This window comes from Sus scrofa, chromosome 4, assembly GCF_000003025.6.
Source record: "Sus scrofa isolate TJ Tabasco breed Duroc chromosome 4, Sscrofa11.1, whole genome shotgun sequence".
NCBI lineage: Eukaryota > Metazoa > Chordata > Mammalia > Artiodactyla > Suidae > Sus > Sus scrofa.
Genome location: NC_010446.5, coordinates 77,590,875 through 77,609,988, shown reverse-complemented (window position 1 = coordinate 77,609,988; position 19,114 = coordinate 77,590,875). Strand labels below are relative to the sequence as shown.

The window sequence follows — 19,114 nt, the reverse complement described above, 5'->3', positions numbered from 1 at the left end:
GGAGGGAGGGAGGGAGGGTTCCAACACCCCTAGTGCAATCCCAGCCTCTCCCGCCTTGAACCACCATGCCCACTGAGGCAGTAGCCCTGGGCTTCCTCCTCCCCAGCTGCTCCCCCCCGCCCCCACCACAGCTCCCAGGACCACCCAAGCTGCCTCAAGGCTGCAGCCTTCCTTGGGCTGCTCCCCAGCTCAGGCCCACCTTTCTCTCCCTGCTGGGATCACCCTTCCCTCTCCCACACTGAATCCCTAGCTGTGCCCACTACGTCCTCTCCGTGGGTTTCCACGTGGGGTTTCTCTTCATGGTTCTCACCTTTAAAGCAAGGATCATGCATTCCTGGGAACTAGCTCTAAAATATTTTCTAAATAAAATGAATGAATAATTCCACACCAGTAAAGGATTATCCCATCTCCTTGGGAAGGTGGAACAGGCAGCCCGGCCCAGCCCATCAGGGCTCAAGTGTAGATGCACGTTGGCACTGGGTCTTGTCATGAACAAGGGGACTGACTAGGAAGCCGGCAGACCTCAGTGGTAAATAAAGAGCTGACTACCAGGGCCTACAAGTAACAGAGCTGGGTCCGTCCCAGGGTGAGTGACAGTAAGTGCCCCCTGCCCACCCCTGCAGACCTATAGTGTGAGAGAAAAACATGTTAAAAATCACCAAAAATTTGAGCATTTCAAACCAGCGCTTTATCCAGTTTATCTTGATTTACATAATTACTTGTCTTTTACTTAATAATCACTTTTCCACACTATTACAAATACTTCAGAACCATCAATATTGATGGCCAAAACCCATTCCAATTTGTGAATTCGCCAGTTCGTTATTTACTATTTCTAGGTTTTTGTTTTTTAATCTTGCAGGTACACATTTTTTCTTTCTACTTTTCTTTTATCTTCCTCCCCCCGCTTTTTTTTAGGGCCACACCTGCAGCATCTGGAAGTTCCCAGGCTAGGGGTCAAATCGGAGCTGCAGCTGCCAGCCTACGCCACAGCCACAGCAACGTGGGATCTGAACGGCATCTGTAACCTACACCACAGCTCACAGCAACGCCGGACCCTTAACCTACTGAGTGAGGCCAGGGACTGAACCCACATCCTCATGGAGACTATGTCAGGTTCTTAAACCACTGAGCCACATCGGGAATTCCCACATTTTTTCCCTATGCTTAGGATTATTTCCATAAAGTAGATTTCTAGAAGTAAAATTGCTGGGTTAAATATTTTAAGGCTTTCACTTTACGTGCCTGACATTATTTATTCTCTACTTAAACCCTGTCTTTGACTATTTGTGCGTCTGAACTTTATTCATGCCACAGGCTGCCTACCGTCCACTACGTTACTATGCAGACAAGGGATGTGACAGGAAACAGGATGGACAGTCCCAGGACTACATGAAGCTCAACTACCAGAAAAAAGGGAAACCCCACCTTATCCAGCGAGCTCAAGTCAGCAAGACGACAGATATAGAAACAACCAACACAATGCCTAAGACAAGCACTCAATAAGGAAGGGTATTCGAGGTACACAGGCTCTGGACATTCACAAGCCCAGAAGACATCACAAGGATAAAAAAAAAAGGCAGTATCTGCTGCTGGAAAAGCAGGCGGAGTCACCCTAACTGCAGTACTAAGTAGTGTGCAGAGTGATAGGGAAACAGGAAAGGCACTTAGAGTGACAAGAGGAGAGCAGCTGGGGCGGAGCCTAGAAAGAGCACAGACCCTGGCTGAAAGAGCACAGACCCTGGCTGTTATAGAGGAAACTAGAGATAAGCAGGGATTCACATGACTGTAGTCAATGCAGGCTAGACAGGGAAAGTGGTGAATTAGTTAACGAAAGTCAAAGAAGGCAAAGAATTTATCTTACAGGTAAAAGGGAACCATCTAAAGAATGTGACTGAAATAGATGGGATACTGCGGCAGGGACGATTCCTTCATTTATCCATCCCAGTCCAGCCAACACCCAGATATGTGCCAGGACTGGGAACTCTGTGAAAACAACAGATCCGGCCTTTGCCCTGATGGAGTCCAGTCCTGAGGGAGAAAAAGGCATTAAACAAGAAGGCAAATGCGAGCTGTTCAGAAGATGGCAAAGTAGGGCTTAATAAGCTCACCTTCTCTCACGAAAAACACCAAAATCACAACTACCGCTGAACAACCATCAATAAAATAGACTAGAAAACTACCAAAAAAGATATCCTACACCCAAAGACAAAGAAGAGGCCACATCGGCAGGCAGCAGGAGGGCCGCTTTCATGATATAAGCAATCCCACACCTGCCGGGTGGGCAACACGCAGACTGGAAAATAACTACATGGCAGGAGCTCTCCCACAGGAATGAGAGTCCCGGAGGCCAGGTCGGGTTCTCATGCCTGGGGGTCTGGCCCTGGGGGAAGGAGCCCCTGGAGCATTTGGCAGTGAGGGCCAGCCTGGCCTGTGCACAGGAGCTCCACGGGACTGGGGGAAACGGGACTCCACTCTGAAGGGCACACTCAGGTCTCCCTGTGCACTGGGTCCCAGGGCAGAGCAGGGACTCCATAGGAATCTAGGTCAGACCTGCCTGCAGGGCTTGAAGGATCTCCTGGGAAAAGGAGGGTGGCTGCCACGGCTATGGCAGCAGAACAAGTGGCACAGCATTGTGGGCATCCGTGGAGGCTGCCATTTCCAGGAAAACCTGACCCCACCCATCAGGGCTGAGAAGCCCCAGGCCAAACAACAAACTAGGTGGGAACATACCCCACCCATCAGCAAACCGGCTGCCTAAAGAACCCCCAGGCAGACAGCTGCCTCCAGTCACCCAGAGACAAAGCCCAACCCACCAGAGGGACAAGACTCAGCTCCACCTACCAGGAAGCCTACAGGCAAGCCCCCTACCAAGTTCAGCCACAAGGAGGGGGACAGACATCAGAAGCAAAAGAGGCTACAACCCTATTGTCCGCAAAAAGGAGACAACCCAAAAAGCTGTACAAAATGAAAAGGCAGAGGAATATAAGCCAGATAAGGGAACTAAAGCAACCTCAGAAAAAGCTAAATGAACTGGATGAAAAAGACTTCAGAATTATGATGTTAAAGATGATCCAAGATCTTGGGAAAAAACTGATAAATTAATCAGTTTATCAATCTGAACAAAGAAATAGAAGATTGGACAACGAAACAGAAGATTTAAAGATTAAACAAGCAGAGATTCAAAATATAATTAACAAAATAAAAAATTCACTAGAAGGAACCAATAGCAGATGACCGGAGGCAGAAGAACAAATAAGCAAGGTGGAAGACTGACTGGTGGAAATCACTGACGTGAAACAGAATAAAGAAAAAAGAATGAAAAGAATTAGGGAGCATCTAAGAGAACTCTGAGACAACCTTAAATGCACCAACATTTGCATTACAGGGGTGCCAGTAGAAGACAAAGGGCCAGAGAAAATATTTAGAGATAACAGCGGGAAAACCTCCCTACCTCTCTAACATGAGAAAGGAATCACTTATTCAAACCCAGGAAACCCAACGAATACCATATCAAATAAACCCAAGGAGGAACATCCCCAAGATGTGTTATTAGGAAGAAATCAAAAAAAAAAAAAAAAAAGGAAGAAATCCAACGCCAATGCCATGCAAGTTGTGATGAATCCAACGAAGAATGGGGAAAAAGAAGGACCTAACTTGGACTGGGGGACTGAGGCAGGCCTCTCTATATGGGTGCATTTAAATGGGGCCGCAGAGGTGAGAGGAAGCCCGTCTTGCGAAGGGGGAGTAGAGCACTACAAGAAGACTCAGGCTTTCTCTGAGACCCGCATGCTACCTGTTCCAGTGAGATACATGAACTAGTGGTGGCCAGAGTTTACGGAGTGATTCATTTGAATGTAAGTCATTATGCTCAGTAGTTTTATATGCATTACTTCACTTATTTTTCACAACCTGTAAGACTACTACCTCCCTTTGCAGATGAGGAAAAAGATTCAGAGGTTACTCAACTTGCCCAAAGACAGAAACTCAATAAATAAAAGTTCCAGGGGCTTGAACCCAGAGTCAATTTATAACAGTCATTCAACAAAAATATCACCCAAGAATCTAGTACTCCCTATGGGAGGTCCCATTGTGGCCCAGAGGTAAGGAATCCGGCTGGTAGCCATGAGGACGTGGGTTCGATCCCTGGCTTCGCTCAGTGGGTTAAGGATCCAGTGTTGCCATGAGCTGTGGTGTAGGTCACAGAAGGGGCTCGGATCCCGAGTTGCTGTGGCTGTGGTATAGGCCAGCAGCTGCAGCTGCAGCTCTGATTATGTGCCGCAGGTGCAACCCTGAAAAGACAAAAGAAACAAAGAATCTAGTATGTCCTAGACATTTTTAGTTTGGGGAATTTAAAAAAAAAAAAAAAAGACAAAAATGTCCTCTCTCGTGAAGCTTATATCCTAGTGGGCAAAAGGAAAAATTTTCCATATAAACACAAACTCCATGATATCTACTTTCAGGTAGGAAAAGAAAAAAGCATTCTTTTTAAGTAAAAATAATTCCAAAACATATGCTTGCACTTCTGTTTTCTTCTTTCAGATGGTTTTCCCATGCATACTTGGGGAAAACGACATCAGTTCTGATCTCCAGAGGAAATAGGAGCCTGACCTCCAGGAACAGACAGAGACCAAAGGCCAGCCTTAGGGACGTTGGGTGATGAGGCCCCAGTTAAAACCTCTGGACAAAGACTCGGGTGGGAAGCTCCTGGGGAACAGCACTCTGTACGGTTGAGCACCCTGTCCAAGAGGAGACAAGGCTGTCCCTCTCGGACTCCACGGAGAGGACAGGCCACCCAGAGCTCTGCACCTGGAACCCTCCCAAACTCCTCTCTATGCAAAGCTTCCTTTGTCTGCTTTTAATCATAATTTATACCCTTTCACTATAACAAAACTGTAATCCTAAGTACAGCACTTTCCTGACCTCCATGAACTTTCCAAGTGAATTTCTCAACCTGAAGGTGATTTGGGGAGCCCTGAATTTGTAGTCAGCTGGCCTGAAGTCAGGGTAGTCCTGGTCACCATCTGACTTGTGGCTGGTTCCCCAAGTGAGAGCAGACTTGTGGGGACCACTCTAAGTCTAGATCGATAAAAGGGACCCCGGAGAAGCAGCTGATTCCTAAGGTCCAGAGCAGAAAAAGCACCAATTGCATAACCCTGGACACCTGAACATGCCACAGAAGCTGGGACCTGTCAATGACCAAGGAGACGAGGCCAGAGGCTAAGAGGCCAAAGAAATGTGACAGTCTGAGCATCAAAGGAATGAATACAAATACTAAATGTTCATGATGTTACCAAATAAAGAAAGGAAAGGGTGAGCGAGGGCAGCAACCTCCTACCAAAACTGGGAAAGGAAAGAAGCCCTGCCTCTTTCCTCCATGAACTTCAGGAGAACCAGGGCTGGAGGAAGGAAAGTCTCTTGTGTAGAAAAACTCCAGCTGGTACTAGAGACGGAATATAAAGGACAACTACTTTGCAATGAAATACCAGACCTAGACACCAACAGATGGAGAAATGGCGGGTGAGATGTGCACACTGATCACCTGTCCCTCTGACAGGGACACAAGGTCTCACCTGAGCCACACTACCCAGCCTTACAGCACTCGTGCCCCCTCCCCAAGGCCAGCCAACATTTAATTAAGCCTATGCTCCCACCTACAGCTCCCAGCAATAGGGAATTTGGCGTTACAGAGAAAAAAATATACACAATATTGCTAGAAAACAACCGGCTAAATTCAGAAATGGGCATTCTACAGGACAGTAACCTAGTTTCTTTAACAAATGCTCTCAAAGAAAAAAGGGAGGATTAAGAATTCTATTAAAGGAGATAGAACAGCCAAATGTCATGTGTGGACCTGTTTGGATCCTGAATCAAAGAAACTACTGTTAAAAAAAAATATTTGAAATAAATGTGGAAATCTAAATATGGATTAGGTATTAGATTTTATTACTTAAGAATTACCATTCCTCTTTTTGGATGATAACAGCATTTTACTTATAATAGTTCTAAAAAATAATTAGCTCTAAAAAAGTCGTGTAAAATGATACTTGAGATGTTCTAAAACAGTCCAATAAAGACAAACGAAAGAAGGAAGGAAGCGAAGTGGAGTTTAGCCGGACAGGGGGATAGATAAGATCAGCAAAACACTGCTATGTTGTTTTGCTTTCTTTTGTTTTGGCTGCAAGGGCCACATACCGAAGTTCCCTGGCCAGGGATTGAATCCCAGCAGCAGCGACCTAAACCACAGCTGTGGCAACACTGGGTCCTTACCCCCTGCATTACAGCTGGAACTCCCGACACTGGTAATTATTAAAGTACACAGGATGGATCGATTGGATTCACTGTAATGTTCTCTCTACTTTTTTTTATGTCTCCAAGTTTCCATAACAAAACATTATGAAAATTATTGCAATTATCTTAGTAATTCTATTGAGTAGTCATATATTATAGGTGGTAATCTATTATAAATAATTATGACCTTCCCAAAAAGCAACTGGTGTTCCTAGGGCAGGTAAGTAAAACTTCAATAAACACACACATCTCTCATCTCTAAAGTAGAGGTAACATCTATTTCCATTTTCCTTGCAGAGGTACTGGGGGGTGGGGGGGAGTGCAGGTCTGTTCTTCAAAAATTTACAAGGACAGTAGAGAGAGAAGAGAGAGTGAGGGGATGCACACATAACTCCAGCAAGACTGGCCATGAAGTACCTACTGGAACAAACGACGGTCACACACGCCTGTACGAGGGCTACCTAGAGCTGAGACATCGTGGGCCCACCCCACCCCACCCCACTTGAGCTGCATGAAAATTTTCATTTTCCTCATGCCTACTGGTCATCCTTTCTCATGGTGACAGAGACAAGTGACTGAAACACTTTTGCAGCAATCTGTCGCTGCGGTGAGACAGAGCTAAGAAACTTTCCATTATTTCTCAAAGACACTCTTCATCCCATTCTTAAGCAAGTCTGGACCCAGCATGTTACATCAGCTCTCAGCACATTATATTTGCAGTCAATCCACGAAAATAAGCAAAATATACAAATAACAGCTGTAGAGAGGGACTCTGACCACGGTGTCTCCAGCAAGGCATAAACATTATGCTTTATTTACTACATTAAAGGAGCCATAACAACTGCACATAAAATCAAAGTCATAACTCCCTATGAGTGAGCAGGTATATACCGAAACATACAAACCAAACTTCCATTCTGCACCAGCACCTCATTAGTACAAGGTATAAAGGGCAGTCAAGGCTTTCTTATTCTCAAACAACACACCCAGACGTGAAACATGAACTTTGACTTTTGAGTTGAGTTCCCTGAGCCTCTGAGGCAGCCACCCGGATGATGCCCTCAGTGCCTGCCCACCATCCACTCAGGACCCTTGAAGGTACAACTTTGTGTTTATGGAAACAGACAAGGTTGGTCCCTGTCCTGAAGGGCTGAACGATCTTGTGGGGATAGCAGAATGTAAAGCACACCTCTTAGAGCCAGAAGGAAGGTGAGCAGTGAAGGAGACTCAGAGGAACACTCTGTCCCAGGACAAACCAAGGGGGGCAGAGGCTTCCACTTCTCCAGCATCCAAATTTCCTCACAAAGCTGCCTGATCAAGTTTCTTTTTCTTTACCTTAGCTCCTCTATAAGAGTCCTTAAAAAATCTATTTCTGGAGTCCCTACGGTGGCTCAGTGGGTTGTGGTATAGGTCACAGACATGGCTCGGATCCGGCGTTGCTGTGGCTGTGGTATGGGCCAGCAGCTACAGCTCTGATTCGACCCCTAGCCTGGGAACCTCCATATGCTGCAGGTATGGCCCTAAAATTAAAAAAAAAAAAAAAAAGAAGCCCTATTTCTATCTGGAACTATTATTTCGACTTTCCATTACTAATTCTTAGGTGGTCTTGTTATAGCTTCATGGCAAAGAAAGTTTCATATAGGAAAGATTTTATTTCTATATTTAAACTTCTTTCATAATTTGCAAATTGGACACAATAAGGGAATGAAAATATGAATTTGTGAGTCAAAGCTCTAATCAGATTTTAACAGAAAAGTATGAGTTATAAAGTTAAATGCTTTAAAAGGGTAATAGAGTGAACAAAATATATTTGTTCATGATAACTTTTTTTTTTTTTTTGGTCTTTTTGCCTTTTCTAGGGCCGCTTCCGTGGCATATTGGAGGTTCCCAGGCTAGGGGTCCAATCGGAGCTGAAGCTGCCAGCCTATGCCAGAGCCACAGCAACACCAGATCCAAGCTGCCTCTGTGACCTACACCAGGCTCACAGCAAAGCCAGATCTTTAACCCACTGAGCAAGGCCAGGGATCGAACCCGCCACCTCATGGTTCCCAGTCGGATTTGTTAACCACTGAGCCACGACAGGAACTCCTCACGCTAATATTTTAAATTCTTTTTTTTTTTTTTTTCTCTTTAGGGCCAAACCTGCAACATATGAAAGTTCCCAGGCTAGGGGTTGAATCGGAGCTGCAGGTGCCGGCCTACACCACAGCCACAGCAACAGTGGATCCTTAACCTGCTGAGTGAGGCCAGGCATCAAACTCACGTTCTCATGGATACTAGCTGGGTTCGTTACTACCGAGCCACAACAGGAACTCCTTCTTTTTAAAAATATTTAAAGTTCTTTTAAAAGAAATGACATAAGACATATATAAAGACCAATTTTGTGTAATCTATTTTTTTTGCCCCACCCATGCATGCAGAAGTGCCGGGACTGAGACTGAACCCACACCACAGCAACGACCCACCAGAGCAATGACCTAAGCCGCTATAGTGACAATGCCAGATCCTTAACCCACTGCACCATCAGGGGAACTCCAAGTCTGCGTAATCTAAGTCAAAATTATAAAATTTATAAATTTTACTGAATTACCTACCTCTTCTCCAGCCAATCTATGAACCATATGGCTTTACTGTCAAGTACACAGAGTTAAAAGAAAAACAACTTTACCAGCACATCCATCTAAATTTCCAGATCCTAATCTGTAAAGTGGCGATATTAGTTAGTTAATACCTGCCTCATTCAGCTTGTGAAAAGCAAGTAAAATAACCCATGCAAAACAGCATATTTAGCACAATGCCAACTTAACAGTAAATACTCCAAAGCACTGCCTCAGGACAGGCAATAGCTGTGTGACATAACACAGAGCACTCAAGAGTGAAATGGCCCTCACAAGCAGAGCTCTGTAAGATACTTCTAGCAGCAAGTAAATGACAAAGCAGAGTTCAACTAGTAACTAAGAAAGACCACAACCAATAGCTATTCCTGCTAGTTTATTAACCAATTTATTACAACTCTTTTAATTAAAGAACAAAACAATAATCATCTCTACCTTAAAGACCTCTTCCTCTTCATAACTATTTCCTCCACTAACCTCTTTAAAAGTCACAATTTAATCTGGGGTTAAAAACTTGTTTCTGTTTTGAAAAAGAAAAGAGACAACATTCTAAGCATTACAAAGAAAAAAAGGACCTAAAATCGCTGCCCTGGAAGAGCTGGTCCATCTAAGAGACAAGACAGCCTCCCTGTCTGGCGGCCCCAGGCCACCCCCAATCAGGGTTCCAGTGGAGACCCACCTGCCATCTGCACACGCTCCATCATTCAGACTTCCTTCTCCAGGTACGGTCTTGGTAGGCACATGAATGGGAGAAGAGAAGTGTGACAAGAACGTGAGATTTGGGAAAAGAAGACCTATGTTTAAGTCCTGCTCCCACCACAGACCTCAGCTAACCTAAAGCGCTTGGATACACAAGGAAGGGGACGTCCCAGCTCGCAGGGCTGTGAGGGTTTAAAGAGAAGACTCTCCACACAGAGGAGAATCCAGAAGCCCAGTGCACCATCGCCGTCAGTGTTAGGAACTCCCCAGACCTCAGGACTGGCGCTTGGCCGCTGCTAACCATCTCCATTCAGAAACCACACTGTAGCTCAACCTCCACACAGAAATTTCAATTCAGTGTGTTTCCTTGAAAAGGATTCCCTAGCTTCTTTCGTGAACAAAACTATCTCTTGTTACCTAAGACTTCAGTTATCCCTGTCTAAATCCTATATCCCTCTTTCCTTCCAATGGCATAACCCTTCTCTCAGAGCTGGACACTCCCTCCACCTTGCTCCAACCCCTGCTCACTCGCCTGCCCGCCACCAGGACCCACTGCAGTGGGGCTTCCTTGCTTCCTGGAGCCTCACCGTTGCCATGGCGGGGTCAGAAACCAAGAGCCCACCATGCTCTGCTGTCTGCTTCCTCACAGGCACCATTCCGGTGACCTCGGCACAGGACCCAGTTCAGTCTCACTCACCTTCATCACCTGTCTGCCCGTGGATGGGTGTGAACCCACCAAGCTGTCCTAAAGTGAGATGTGCATTAAAAGGGCAGGCGGGGAGCAGAGTTACCAGTATCTGAACTGAGACCCAGCTCCCTCTGCACATCAGTTTACAAACTTCTGCAGAGTGAGAGGGAAGCATAACGCATTTCAGATGACCTCCAGGCACAAGAAATGGAATACAAGCTTTAAAAGTGGTGGCACGTTTAACTTTAAGACATCTCCCACATTCTAGGACTTCATAATTAAGCCCAGTTCATCTTTCTAAAAGTACCTCCAGCTGCGCCTCCATGAAACCTGTACTCTCATTTCATAGTCTTCCCAGACAAACCAGCTGCCCCATTTCTGCTTCTCTGAATTCTACTCATCCAAGCAGGGTCCATAAGCCTGCTGGGTCCATCCGCCCTCCTGGGAAGCCTTCCCTAATCCTGGGGGTGGGGGCACAGTCGTTTTCTCCCCACCTCTCAACTTACAGAGTTCCTAACTAGAGAGGTGTGAATTATCTTATGTGGTGGAAAAATAATCTCACACCATGAAAGGACATCTGTTCCTCCTGGATCCTTCTGGGATGTAGTCAGTTATAAATGAAGAGGAAAAGGAGAGATGTGTTTTTAAAAATCCTGATTCCACGGCATTTACTCCCACACATACAGGTGTTAACAACTGTACTTTGGTATCCATAAAAACAAGAAAGCATCTCCTATATTCACAAAAAGCAGTGTTTATCATTTACCACTGGAGATTAATTTGCAATTTCCTCTTTTGAGAGATTACCACAATGATCAGGTCAATCATTCCAGCTTACTGTCAACTGGTCTAATCCATTCAAAATTTAGAATCAGCTTCCTCAGTGCAGAGAACAAAGGGGAAACCCCCAGACAGTAACTTCTGACCCCCAAACTGGACACAGCCGGTCATTATTTACCCACGGTTACTGAACCCCCAGCACAGGCCAAACACCAGCCAGAAGCTGGAGTACAAACACCCTCAAGGTGTTTCCAAGTCTAACACAACATGAAATGTGGATGATTCTGGACAAGGTGGACCAAAAGCTTCATAGAGAAAGAGGACTATGAAAATTTGTTTGACTTGTAATTCTGCAAACTGTAATTCACAGCAGCTGGACCTTATGGAGGAGCCACTGGGTGTTGCATCAGTGAAAACCACAAATGGAGTGTCTGGGTCACCTGGGGACTCAACATTGGGCTTCAATATCCCCAGAGCAGATTTATTCCCATGATCCTACCCTTTCTCCTTCAAGAAGAAAAGAAAAAGAAGGAAAGAAGAGTAGGTCAGCCATCTTCCTCACATGCCCTGAAAGAGGACCTTTCCAGAAAGGTCCAGGGCATTCTAAATGAATGCCTTGTCCGACTAGACAAGAAACCTGATGTGAGAACAGCAGGCCGAGCAAGAAGGGGATGAATACTCTTGGCACTTTGGAATGTGTCCTTCAGGCGTTCCCCATATACACAGGAAGTACATGTGTTGCAATTTGTTTGAACTGAATAATATAATTACAAGGCAATTGCCCCATGTCAGTACATATAAATGTACCACACATTGTGGGGTCCTAAAGTTCATAGAAAGTAGAACTGGAAATATTAGTAAATAAAGTCTAAAAAAAAAAAAAATCTGTCCTAATAGAGAATATAGTTAGACCTTATCTTTAATGCATTTAAAATTTTTTCATGTCTTTTGATAGCTTCTGCTTAACAGAAAATCAGAATAATCGTTACAATGAATTTAAGCTGGTCTACAACAAAACAGCTCTAACACAGAAGCCATATCCATTTTTCCCGTATAACTGTCATCAGTCAAGATACCATGCACTAGGGCTGTGCGTGGTGTAATTTTCAAGGGCTAGCTATATGAAGTTACGACTTTAAATGTGAATTCTGTTTTTTTTTTAAACTCTGAAGTCTCAAGATTATCCATAGCAAAAATTTTCTAGTTCTATGCTTCATTTTATAATAGACACTGAAAGTAAAAACGAAACCCAAACTATCTTTTACAGCAAATGTTGAATTAACTACATTCTATTAAACCAAAATTCTATGTAGGAATTCCCATCCTGGCTCAGCAGAAATAAACCTGACTAGTATCCATGAGGCAGGTTTGATCCCTGGCCTCACTCAGTGGCTTAAGGATCCGTCTTTACTGTGAGCTATGGTGTAGGTCACAGATGTGGCTCAGGATCTGGTGTTGCTGTGACTGTGGTGTAGGCTGGTGGCTAGAGCTCAGATTGGACCCCTAGCCTGGGAACCTCCATATGCTGCCGGAGCAGCCCTTAAAAAAAAAAAAAAAAAAAAAAAAAAAAAGATTATGTGTGAACATAACAGCAGTATCAAAAAAAAAAAAAAAAGGATGTGCACATCTGGAATTTGCAGTATGATGGCTAAAAGAGTCATAGAAGTATTAACAGTATTGTACTGATTTGACTAATATTTCAACAGATACTCTGGAGAGTTACCAACCAATGAAGTGAGGCTTAGGAAGGAAGAAATGATGCGGATAGTCCTGAACCAGTAACCAAAAAAGGGGGTCTCAATTATTTTCATCTCTTAGCATAATTACAGGCCCAAAAAATATGACCATTCAACAGAGAGCAAAATCATGGGGGGATTGTCATTCCATAATCCTCGGGGCATCCAGTGAGCAACCGTGAGAGCAGAGACTAACCAATGGAAGAGGGGCGCATGGAGGGAGACACCAAGGCTCTGTACTTACGAAGAGCAACTTAGCACAGCAACTGAGGGATGGAAGAAAGGCTGTCCCAGGGCGCTGCCCAAGAGGGCCATGTTACAGACAAATGAGGGTTACTGGGGTAATGAAAGAATCAGAGTAATGTGATAAGGAAAACATACATTCTTTTAACTGTTACATTGAGACTGCAAGTACAGAATCTTCAGCCCAGCACGCCACAATCCATTTCTCCAGCACTGTGTATTCCAGCATCTCAGAGCAGACTGCGTTCGCAATTTATCTTAAAACCTCCAATGTTTCACCATTTCCCACAACCTTGTATACAAAGCTTACATATAAAATGTAAAGTTCCTCTTGATCACTTGTTCATGTTGCTGGAGCTAAAACTGGGTCTTGCTGGGGTCTAACATTCCATGAACCAATGACTCCAGCTCCAACTTGCCTTCCAGCTTTGCTAGGTCTGAGGAAACCTCTGTGCCTTGACACGTGGGGGATTGGAGTACTTTCCTTTCCAAGACCTGAACACGTGTAGCGAGCACTACCACCACATCCCCATCACTCTCCCGCTCCCTCAGGCCCACACACCTCAGCTGTCCTCTCCTCTCCCCTGCACACGCTGAGAATCCTGCAGCTTCTGCCTTTACTAGCTCTCTTTCCCCAGGTAGGCACAGGCTTTGCTTCCTCACTCCTCTTGTGGCTTTCCTTGACTTTCAATAATGCTTAAGCAGTAATCAATTATACACAGGACTTCAACTTTCTTTCTCTCATAAGGCAAAACCGGTATCGGACACATTCTTACACTCCTTGCAGTGAAGGTTCAATGGGCTGCTTTGGTAAGTAAATAATTGATGGAATCAGTGTGTGTGGAAAGGGACTGCTAGTTTGCACAAGTTTCTTGAACCAGTATTCTCTGAATACAAAAAGCTTAACAGGGGTTAGGGAATGGCATTACACAAATGAGAAAATTTCACTACCCATTACTTTTTTATAAAAACACTCATAAGTTACACACAGTTGCAAAATAAAGCACTTAGCAGGTGTTCAAACATTTGCTGAATGCATAAGAATTTAAAGATAGTCTCGAAATGAGAGGCCAAATAAAAGCTCCTCTCAAGCTTACATAATACAAATTTAGGTTCAAAAGTGTGGCTTTTCAAAAACGAAGGTCTTGTGCCCATTGAGTTCTTTGTGACTCAATGAAGTTCATTTTTTTAAAGTCAATCTGCCATGTATTGTGACCTTGTGCTTGTGAGCAAAAGCCAGAACGAAGTTCTCAGATTCCCACTCCCTGTTTTCCCTGTCATCCAGTATCATCATACAAAAATGAGGCCAATAACTACGCCTAACCGTGACTAACATAAAAGATTCACAATAGACTAAATAAAATTACTATTTAAAAAAGTGGGCTGAGTCCCTATCCGATTTCCACCGACGGGCATTTACCAACGTAAACATTCACCAACATACAGCCTCCCTTTATAAAACTCTATCGAGGTTCTAAACACAATACAAACACCAAACTGTTGCTGGGAAAATACGTTCATTGAGGCCGCATTCTGTGACACTAAAAACAAAAAGGAAAAAGATCCTCACGCCCCTTGTAAGGGACTATTTATAAACGCACAACCCCCAAATCAAACCAGCCATCTTCCGCAATGGTCCTCTGCTTCCTAATATCGAGATTCTACATCCAACAGTCTTCTTAAATTGAAAAGCCAACCTTCCCACCCTTGGGATAAATCACACAAGCACCACCCACACGAAAACCTAGAAACCACACAATAAGAGAGCGAAACGGGCCCACCTCCCTTGTCCCATCATCGCGGGAGACGCGGGCGGCCACTGCTGTCCGGCTCCGTGACTCCCCATTACCCGGGAGCACGATCGTCCCCGCGGCACCCAGGCCCACGGCACCTCGCGCCACGGCCACGCTTCAGAGTCCCGACGGGCGAGGCTCCGCCGCGGAGCCATAAACAACGAGCGGGGCGCGTCCTCCCGCGCCAGAAGGCGCTCGGCGCGGTGCCCCAAAGCGCCGTCCCGGGCCCACCGCGAAGTTGTGAAACCGCACACACGCCCATCCCGCTCCCACCGCGGGCCGGGCCGGGGCTGAGTCATCCCCGGGAGCAACTTCGCCCGGAGCTCCAGCCCATGGCAATCCCCGCACCGCCCGCTCCACGTCAGGACCCCCAGGCCGGGCCCGGCGCCGGCGCGTACTCGGCCCCGACAGCCTCCACCCGAGGGTTTGAGGGGCGTCGGGGGCCGCAGGGCCCGCCTCCGCCGCCCGCACCGGGACTCACCGGGCAGCACCTCCTCCTCCGCCGGCCTCAGCAGCAGGGCCCGCGGCCCCCGGCAACATCTTCCGCCGCCGCCTCGTTCTCGGCGGCGGCTACCAACCGCCCATCGGCGCCGCCAACCGACACAACCGCCGGTGCCGGGGCTGCCGCGGCCGCCACCTCCGGGCGGCGAGGACGCTGGCGGGGCCCCCCGGCTCTGCGTCGGGGGCCGGGGAGGGCGGACCGCGGCCGGTCAGAGCCGAGGGGCCAGGCGACAGGGACGCCCGAGGCAGCACCGGGCTCGGCAGGGCCGCGGACTCGGTCGCCGCGGTTTGTTATTGTCGACTCCGGCCCTTCCTCCGCGGAGCACGCCGGGAAGCGCGCGGGGGAGGGGCGCCCGCCGCCGCTCTGCGCAGATCCGGAAGTCTGCGTCCGCCGGAAGTCGGCGAGCTGCCGGGAAGGGCGGGCGCCGCTCCGCCTCTCGCCTTTGCCTGGGCGTACCGTCTGTTCGTCCTCCTGTGACCCCGGGGACTCCGCTGGGCGGCCCGTGGCTGTGTTGGCCGCTGTCCGGATGCGACTACCCCAAGGTGAGCTTGACCTTCGCTTCTGCGACGAGCGCGCCTGAGCCCGGCCCTTCGGCCTGTCCCGGAGGGCCGGGGCGGGGGGCGTCCGAAGGTCGGGGGCCTCTTTTTGTCCCCCTGGGCTTCTGCCACCGGGCCAGGGACTGAGGGGACGGGGCGCGGGGAGCGCTGTGTCCCGGCGGGGCTGGCCTCCGCCCCAACCCCGGATCTGCAGGCGAGAGGGGAGAGCTTCGGCTCGGTAGATTGGGAGCACGTCAGAAGCGCCGCGACCATCCTTTTTTTTTTCCCCCCGCTGGCTGCGGAGTTCCCTCGTCAGCACGCGCCCTATAAGGCCGGGGAAGCAGCTTCAGGGGGTCCTGATTCTTTGAAGATGATGAGTCACAGGTTGGCTTGAAGCCACAGGACTTAAGTATCACAATCTGATGAAGTTAAAGTAGAGAAATATCTGAACTTTTAAGATTCCTGTTATATCCAGGAATATTTGGGAAGAGTAACAGCTCGGAAGTGCTACCGCTGAGTCATTAGAGAGCTTTTGAGTTGTGTTTGCATAAAGATGAGTATTATCACCCTTTTCAAGGGCACCCAAGCAGAACAAACACTACCAGGAAGCGAGGCCTGCAATCCTTCACTTGTCAGGGTGGGAACTGAAAAAAACATTGAACTACTGGTAAGTTTCCATTGCACTGACCCGTATCTGAAAGTTGTGGTTGAGAAGGACTTGCAGGTGTTACCACTTTGTTTTTAATTTTATGCTCTTACCGAGCCCAGAGAAGACTTGTCTTTGGCAAATCATTTTATCTTTGTTTGTTTTTAAGGTGGAGTTTTATTCCAGCACCCCAACAAGATACAGCAGGGAAGTGGAAATTAAGAGACAAAATTGTTCTTATACCTTGGGAAAGGTGAGAACTGGAAAGAAGGAAGAAAGGAGCTGACTGAACTAAGCACAGCATAGTAATTAGCTCAAAGAAAGTAAGTCATGAGATGGGATTCAGCCAGAAAATTAATAAGCAAAGCACGATATTAGGCCTCTAAAAAATATATGGGTCCTTGACCTACCTCTTAGTTGTCAGTGACATTTGTCATAGCAAGTACAATATATGTCAGAATGTAAAATCATGTATATGCCAGTAACACTCTATTAAATAAAATTTTGGGCCACCCCGTGGCATATGGAGCTCCCCAGCCAGGGATCAGATCAGAGCCACAGTCTCAACCTAAGCCACAGCTGCAGCAATGCCGGATCCCTAACCCACTGTGCTGGGCCAGGGATTAAACCAAGACACTGCCAATCCCATTGTACCACAGCCGGAGCTCCTAAATAAAATATTTTAAATGTTGTTTGTGTCACTTCTTTATTTGGGGGGGATTAATTCACTCTTAATCTTCTCTCTTAGTTATAAGCTGAAAGAAATGACCAGAAGTGATTGGCTCTTACTGTTGCTGAAATAGAAACAAGGAGACAGTTTTGGGTGAAGGAGAAAAAAAAAAAATAGCTTTTATTGCTTTATCAGGCAAAGGGGGGGCAGGGTCGACTAATAAAGACTATGCTCTTCTTTGGGAGAGAACAGGAGGTGGTTTTATAGTTTGGGAGTAGAAAATAGGATAAGGATCAGGGTAGGTGCAAACTTGCATTCCTCAAAGCTGGTTTTTGGTGGCCCTGGGACTGGTTCTGGTGGTCCTTCTCTTTAAAGAATGAAGAATTCTTCACCAGATAGTTAGCATCTTTTCATTTGTTGGGGGTTTGAGTTAGGCTGAACAGCTCAAAGAAGTGTATCAGCCCAGGCCCTGCCCCAAGGCTGCACCATTATTTGCTGCTTGTGCCTCCCTAATCTCTGCATCCCCTCCCTTCCCTGATTAGCAGCTATTTAAACCTGCCCTTTGCAACTCCAGGAGGGTCCTGAAGCTTATCCTCTGAGGGACACAAAGGAACCCCACAGGGTCCTACCCAGTTTCAATATCTTAAAGGTTTACACCTTCTCTGGAGTGTAAATGTTGGGAGTTTATGTGCCTTATGTTTTTGCTTACTGATAGTGAGAATGTATCAAGATGAGTTTTATTATATATGTGCAAGTATCTGGAGAGAACACAGGTTCTTCATACTGTCTATGTCCACAGTACATCTCCACAAGTCATGTTGTCCTTCAGACCAAGGATGTTGAATGCTGTCTGTATTCTCTCCCCTTCCCTTTGTAATGTCTCCTTCTTGGCTCTTAAGTCTGTCCTTTTATTTGTTCCTTTTCCAGACTGCCAAGTTATTATAATACAGACATCAGTGATGCAGATATGAGGTGCTTTGGGAACAGAAAAAGATTTAATATTGTCATCACATTTTTTAAAAAGTTAATAAGCATTTTAGGTCCTTTATAGATTTCCCATGAGGCAAAAGAAAGTAGTTGTTAGGAGGAGTGTGTAGGGTCTGCTGCTAAATGCTCTAAATACTTCAAATCAGTTCTACCCTTTGAAAACCTGTTTTTTGGAGTTGTGTTGTGGCTCAGTGATAATGAACCTGACTGGTATCCATGGGGAAGTGGGTTCCATCCCTGGCCTTGCTCCATGGGCCGTGAACTGTGGTGTAGGCCAGCAGCTACAGCTTCGATTCAACCCCTAGCCTGGGAACTTCCATGTGTTGCAGGTGCGGCCCTAAAAACACTACCCCCCCCCCAAAAAAAGCCCTGTTTTTCTTTCAGGTCTCAATTTCAGTGTCACTTTGTCCTTCCCTGACGTACCTGTAGTTCCCCTCAATCCGTCTATCATTTAGTGTCTGTCTAACCTTCTAGAAGGTAAGCCCTTTAGGAGAACTGTTTTCCCGGTACCTGGGGGACAGCGGTGAACATGCAGACATTGGGTGACAGTGCCCTGCACTTTATTTATACCTCAACTCTCCCAGCTCCTTTTCAGTATTTACTCCAAGACCAGTCTGAACCTGCAGCCTTCACTGGTTTGGTTTTGTAACATGTTAGATACATTTAAACTTCCTAGCCTAGGGATCTCTTAGATACTAAGCCCTTTGGCTAGCTGTGTCTCCTGGCACTTCGCACATTTACACACAGCTTGCCTAAGTTTCCTCATCTGGGAATGTTCCTCCTGTCACCTTTCCACGCCATCCTTTAAAACAGCTTGGACATCAGCCAGCTTCTAGACCATGTAGTAGTCACTCACCCTCTGCCACCTCTGCTCTGTATCACACAACTGTAAGTCACCTGCCCATCTAAATCTATGAAACCCTGAAGT

At 46.4% G+C, this 19,114-nt stretch overlaps 1 protein-coding gene across 9 annotated transcripts in view; it reads right to left on the bottom strand.

Annotated features, from left to right (window-relative positions):
• RB1CC1 (RB1 inducible coiled-coil 1) overlaps positions 1 to 16,785 on the bottom strand; it is a 56,348-nt gene extending 39,563 nt beyond the window's left edge. For 5 of the 9 annotated variants that reach the window (XR_002343332.1, XR_002343334.1, XR_002343333.1 and 2 more), the window contains exon 1: positions 15,327 to 15,664. The gene's annotated coding sequence lies outside the window, so the exon portion shown is untranslated. Of the gene's footprint in view, positions 1 to 15,326 lie in introns of all 9 variants that reach the window. The other 4 variants (XM_021089370.1, XM_021089372.1, XM_021089371.1 and 1 more) reach the window with 4 other exon arrangements.